A 6,779-nucleotide genomic window follows, 5' to 3' on the forward strand; every position below is an offset into this window, starting at 1 on the left:
GTTTTAGGTCATCTTGTTGTGACAATTTGTTACAGCAGCCCTAAATCGATTTTAGAAGATGACTGCTTCTGTTTTTTTTTTTTTTCTTCAAAGTAAACTGCATTACTCATGATGTTTGTTTTCTCTCCTTATTTTAGAGTTAGTTTGATGAGATGTTAAAAATTCTGCTGAAATTTTGTTTGTAATTCCATTAAATTTATGTTAATTTGTTCGAGAGTTTATCTACACAATGCTAAATCACCCACATGCATTGGGGTTTTATTCATCATTTGTAATTTATGGCTTAATGGGTTTTAAGATTTTCTTTATGAAATTAGCCTCCATTGTTTGTTATTTGAAAACAATAACAGTTTTGATTTTTCCCTTGCAACCTTCATTTACCATTGGCCAAAACATCGAGAAACTCTGTAAAGTGGTTTCAGAAATAGTGAGCATCTTTGTTATATTTCTGTTGTAAGGAAATTCAGTAAAGTGTTTCTTTTGAGTCTTTTTAGTTGACCCTTTCATTGACTTAAGGTGTCTTCTTATTTCTGGTTTTCTGATGTATAAGTTATAAATAGAACTGAACATTACCAATTAAGGCAATCAATCAGTATTTTCTTCTTTAGTACATTGATATCTATTCTACTTTAAATTTTTACCTAGGGCCCTGTAAGTGATTGTCTTAGTTAGGGTTTCCACTGCTGTAAAAAGACACCATGACCAAGGCAACTCTTATAAAGGACAACATTTCATTGGGCCTGGCCTACAGGTTCAGAGGTTCAGTCCGTTATCATCAAGGCAGGAATCACAGCAGTGCCCAGGCAGACATGTTGACTGGAGGAACTGAGTTCTACATCTTTATCCAAAGGAAGCCAGGAGCAAACTTTCCTCAGGCAGATAGGAGGAGGGTCTCAAAGCCCATCCCTTCAGTGACACACTTCCTCCAACAGGGCCACACTTCCTAATATGCTGCTTCCTAGGCCAAGCATATTCAAAGTACCACAGGGATCATATTTTGGTTTGTAGACACTGCAGCTCAACTTTCTCACATTCCACACAATTTCTCTGTGTTCTGGTAAAATTTGTGTTCTTTCCATTGTACCACATGAAGGGGCATGGGGTGCCAGTTCGTCTCTTCCCTGGTAACTTCATTTACATGGCATGTACACCTGCACTGTTTTTATCATGAAACTGTGTGCTTTCTTCCTTTTGAAATAAATTAGCCATTTCTACCTTAAAGTCAAAGCTGTGGGATTTTACTTTAAGCTCATTAGCTATTCAATTTCTCACCCTCCTTTTTCTTGAGCAATCGTTTTATTATAGACTAACGATCTTCACCTGAAGAATTCTATTATTAGCCGTGGATGGTGCTTATTTTCTTCTGCATTTATTAGGTAGTATTGTTCTGAAAACAAGAGCTTTTTGTCTCTTTTTTAGTCTAATTGTGAACTCAAGGATCCTTTAAGCACAGTCTTGACTTAATAGATTTTTGGAAGGTGCAATTAAAAATTTTACCTGCATTTTGTTGATTTCTTTGTTTCTGCCCTTAGTTTTATTAGTCATCGCCTTATATTATCAGTGACATTTACATTTATAATTCTGGAATACATTGTGTCTTAGTTGCTTCATGTAAACTGGTGATACCGTGATCCCTAGTAGCAGTGATGTCTCGCTGGCTTGTGGTGAAGATTAAATGAGTTAGTAAGTGAAAAGATCTTAAATTAGGGCTCACATAGTGGTCAATGAGTGGTAATAGTTAATTGCGGCAATTCTATTGTTATAGCATTTGACTCATTGCTTATTTCGCCAGTGTATACTCTCTTTGGCTCTTGTGTCTTGTACACTGCTTTCTAACTCATCTGAGATGTATATTGCTACTCTGTGTCTCTTTATGCATAACCACCTGTTATATTTTTATAAAAAAATATGCTTTTAGGAAACTTGTATGGGGTTAAGAGTACTGATTGCTCTTCCAGAGGTCCTGAGTTCAATTCACAGCAACTACATGGTGGCTCCCAACCATCTGCAATGGGAGCAGATGACCTCTGCTGGTGTGTCTGAAGACAGCAACAATGTACTCATATACATAGAACAAATAAATAAATCTTTAAAAAAGAGAAAGAAAACTTTTATGTAGTCCTTAAAATATGCCATTCTATGGCGATAGTGTTTTTGCCCAATTTGGAATCTTTCCTTTTATTCAGTGAATTGAATGCACTCGTTTTTCATGCTACTGTAACATGAAGATTTACTTTTACCATTTTAGCCTATGTTTCCTGTTTACTATCATTTTCTGGTCATTTTTCTCTTCCTGCCTCACTTTGGACAACTACTAAGATCTTAAATCACTCTGCACATCCATCCCATGGTACCTATCTGCACTAAAATCTTCTCTTTAGAATTAAGAAATGTTTTTTAGTGATGGGTTCCATGGAGTAAGTGTTCTGAAGTATTATATGTCTACGAATACCTTTATCTGCTCATTAATTTTAATTTTATTCTTATTTTGCTTTCAAATGCACAGATATTTTTATTAGTGCTTAAAAGAACAGCCCCAGAGCAGGCATGTTGTAAAGCTTAGCAGCTTCCCAGAAGAAGAGAATGGAGAAGAAAAAGTAAATAGAAGCCACATCATTTGAGTTAAGCGGGGATGAGGTCTGCTAGCCGTGTGGAGGACAGGCAGCCACATGGTGGGCAGATTTAGAAGTCCGAAGTACCTGGAAAGGTTATGTAGGATAGAGCTATAAAAGCAAGCATGCTTTTCTGAGTAGTTCCAGAAAGTGGAAAGACCCGTGAAACTACATGGATAGAGCTCCGTAAGCTACTGTGCCAAGGGTGGGAGGGAATTCTGGGAAAAGGGTATATTATCCCATTAAAGCAGTAGTTATTCTTTTTAACATGGCTTAAGGTAAACCTACCTTCCCTAGGGATGGCCCCACTTTCTTCATGGGTAGTCCCTTAGCCACATCGTTGACCTGCCCAACTGGAATGTTCGTTCTCTTATTTTCTTGACTAGAGAGAAGTAATTTTTTCCTAATGGGCCTTTACTGATGCTATTTCATTCTTGCCTCTCAAGAGGTAACTCCGAACTCATTTAGGAGATGGGCTGAAGGTGGGAGCTCTCTCTCTCTCTCTCTCTCTCTCTCTCTCTCTCTCTCTCTCTCTCTCTCCGTCTCTCTCTCTCTGTCTCTCATCTATCTGTCTGTCTATCTATCGATTGATCTATCTATCTATCTATCTATCTATCTATCTATCTATCTATCTATCTATCTATCCATGGTCACCATGTAATCTAGAGATACAGCTGTAAAGCTGTTCACCAGAGGGATTAATGTCTTGGTGGAGTTTAATTTTCACCTTCATGTATGGTTTCTAGGCAGAGGTTCTCATCGAGGACTCTCAGTTTTCTCAAAGAGTGTATGTAGTCCCTAATCATGCTCCAACTGAATGCCACATCCAAGAATATTTGGGCAACACAAATTGGTATTGATGACCTTAAGAATAAAAGAAAGAAAGAAAGTTGGGTGGGTAGGGAAGAGCTGGTGGATCTTGGAAAAGTTGCTCAACACTTCTTATATGAAATTTTCAAAGAACTAATAACAAAACACCACCACCACCACCACCACCACCACCACCACCACCACCACCACCACCACCACCACCACTACCACCCCGCCCCCTGCCACCAAACAAGCTAGCCAGCAAGCAATCAAACAACTCACTCAGAACTTCAATCCTGGCATTCCTGGCCAGAGAGAACCATTGCTCGTCTCCTCTCCTCTCCTCTCCTCTCCTCTCCTCTCCTCTCCTCTCCTCTCCTCTCCTCTCCTCTCCTCTCCTCTCCTCTCCTCTCCTCTCTTCTCCTCTCCCCTCTCCTTTCCTCTCTCCACCAAACAAGCTAGCCAGCAAGCAAGCAAACAACTCACTCAGAACTTCAATCCTGGCATTCCTGGCCAGAGAGAACCATTGCTCCTCTCCTCTCCTCTCCTCTCCTCTCCTCTCCTCTCCTCTCCTCTCCTCTCCTCTCCTCTCCTCTCCTCTCCTCTCCTCTCCTCTTCTCTCCTTCTCTTCTTCTTTCCCTCCCTCCTTCCCTCTCTTCCTCCCTCCCTCTCTCCATCCTTTTGTTTTTTAGGGCAGGATATCTCTGTCCTGTCTGTCCTGAAATCCACTCTGTAGACCAGGATGGGCTTGGTATCAGAGATACTCTAGCTTCTGCCTCCTGAGTTCTGGAATTAAAGGCATATGTCACCAAGTAAGACTAAGAACCAACCTTCCTTTCTTCCTTCCTCCCCCCTCTTTCTTTAGGAGTCTTCTTTTTTATTTATTTTATTTACTTATATAGTTTTTTTTAAATGTAGGAGTCATGCCAGAAAAGGGCATCAGATCTCTTTATAGATGGTTGTGAGCCACTATGCACTTGCTAGGAATTGAACTCAGAACCTCTAGAAGAACAGCCAGTGCTCTTAACCACTGAGCCATCTCACCAGCCCCCTAATGGCATTTCTGAACCTGTTGTTTTCAGGCTCCCTGCACTGAGCTGTCAATTTCTATAACCTGTTTTCATCATTCTGCCCTCTGATGAGGTAACCCAAATTGCCATGAGGGAACTGGAGCAAAGACAAATCTGGCTTCTTTGAGTTAAATGGAGGCACTGGGTATGGCAGTTGGGGTAGTCTATCCAAGAGGCCTATCTAAAGGACCCCAAAAGTACACCAGTTGTTACATTTTTATAACAGTCAGTTACATAGTAAGGAAAGGAAGTCCTTGAATGGTGCCTGGCTAGAGATATGAGTGAGGAGTGAGGGCAAGAGTTATCAGTATCACAAACCATAGGCAGGGAACAAGGAAAGCCCATAGCAGAAGACATTTTTAAACTGCTTATATCTACTGGATGATCTCATAAGACCATCTATCTACGTTATAGGTTTTTTGGCCTTCAAGGTTGAACTTGAGTGAGTGTTAGAGAGGGAGAGAGAAGAAATATAATCATATGATCACAATTTGATTTTTATCTTAAAACTATAGAGGACCTGTTTCTCTCAACTTCAGGTAGGTGCTGTACTGTTGAATTGAGCCAAAGTCATGGTGTCTTATGTCTGGGCAGCATTGCCCTTTTCAAGAAGGAAATAATTAGTAAGAGATAGTTAATATCTAAATAAGATCTCTTATGGATTTAAGTCTAATGGCTGGGCATTGCAATGTCTTGAACTATTAAAAATTCCAATTATTTTAGTCTTTGGTTATGCTTTTCTGTTGGGTTTAAGATCATGCACTGGCCAAACTGTCCATTTAATTTTGTACTGTCAAAGACAGTAGAGGATCTGATCTTTATGTCACTTTGATTTGCAAGGAACTCTGGCTCCTCTAGACTCTGTTTTATCAGTTGTTCTTTCTTTTGGGAATAAGTCAAAAACATTGCTTGGCTGTGGCTTTTCTTGGAAGCATTGAAGAAAACTTCCTCTGTCTTGAACTTCTTTGTAGACTGGACATTGGTTAAAGTCTACCTAGTAAAATCCATGGCTTCTCTGAACAAGAGGACAGATAAACCATTAAGGATAGAGGACACTTCAAGACATATTTCTGTAGTCCTTGGGGACTGAGTTAATTTTAGAGGTCAAGGGGCAAAATACTGTCCTTTTCAGTCCCCTTGACCACATTGTATAGGCAGGTCTTTAAGTATGGCGTTGACCACTCAGGTCAGGCATAGTAGCCTGGTACTTTTAGTATTGTGTAGTATTTAGGCAAAGCTTGAGCAAAACACAAACAGTTTAAGATAAATCTTTATTAGACCTATATTTTGTTCTTTTAAGATAATACATGTAACTATTCTCAAGAAGCAGTCAATAACTTAAGAGAACTCCATTGATTTAAGTAGAGGCTTGAGTACTCATAAGGGTAGGTAGGCTGTATGCCCAAAGGTAGATGGTCATCAGGAAATGAACTTTATGGCTTCTTTGGCAATTCCTTATCTCGTTATATCATTTCAGTGCTCCTCCTTTTTTTTTAATTGGATTTTTTTATTTACATTTCAAATGTTATTCCCTTTCTGGGACATAAGCCCCCTATCCCATCCCCCTCCCCTTCTTTTATAAGGGTGTTCTCCTCTCCATCCCCCCTTCTGGCACCCACTTGACATTCCCCTACACTGGGGGTCCATTCTTGGCAGGACCAAGAGCTTCTCTTTCCATTAGTGCCCAACAAGGCCATCCTCTGCTACATATGCAGCTGAAGCCAGGGGTCTGTCCATGAGTACTCTTTGGGCAGTGGTTTAGTCCCTGGGAGCTCTGGTTGGTTGGCGTTGTGGTTCTTATGGAGTTGCAAGCCCCTTCAGCTCCTTCAATTCTTTCTCTAATCCCTCCAATGGGGGGTCCCATTATCAGTTCAATGGTTTGCTGCTAGTATTCGCCTCTGTATTTGACATGCTCTGGCTGTATCTCTCAGGCTCCTGTCAGCATGTACTTCTTAGCTTCATCAATCTTATCTAGTTTTGGGTGTATATATAGGGGCCACACATGGGGCAATCTCTGGATGGCCTTTCCTTCAATCTCTGCTCCAAACTTTGTCTCCGTATTTCCTCCTATGAATATTTTTGTTTCACCTTCTAAGAAGAACTGGAGCATCCAAACTTTGGTCAACCTTCTTGAACTTCATGTGGTCTGTGGATTCTATTTTGGGTAATCTGAGTTTTGGGCTAATAATCACTTATCAGTGAGTGCATACCATGTGTGTTTTTTTGTGATTGCGTTATTTCACTTAGGATGATATTTTCTAGTTCTGTTCATTTGCCTGTGAATTTC

The sequence above is a fragment of the Rattus norvegicus genome, chromosome 13 (genome assembly GCF_036323735.1).
Source record: "Rattus norvegicus strain BN/NHsdMcwi chromosome 13, GRCr8, whole genome shotgun sequence".
NCBI classification, from domain to species: Eukaryota; Metazoa; Chordata; class Mammalia; order Rodentia; family Muridae; genus Rattus; species Rattus norvegicus.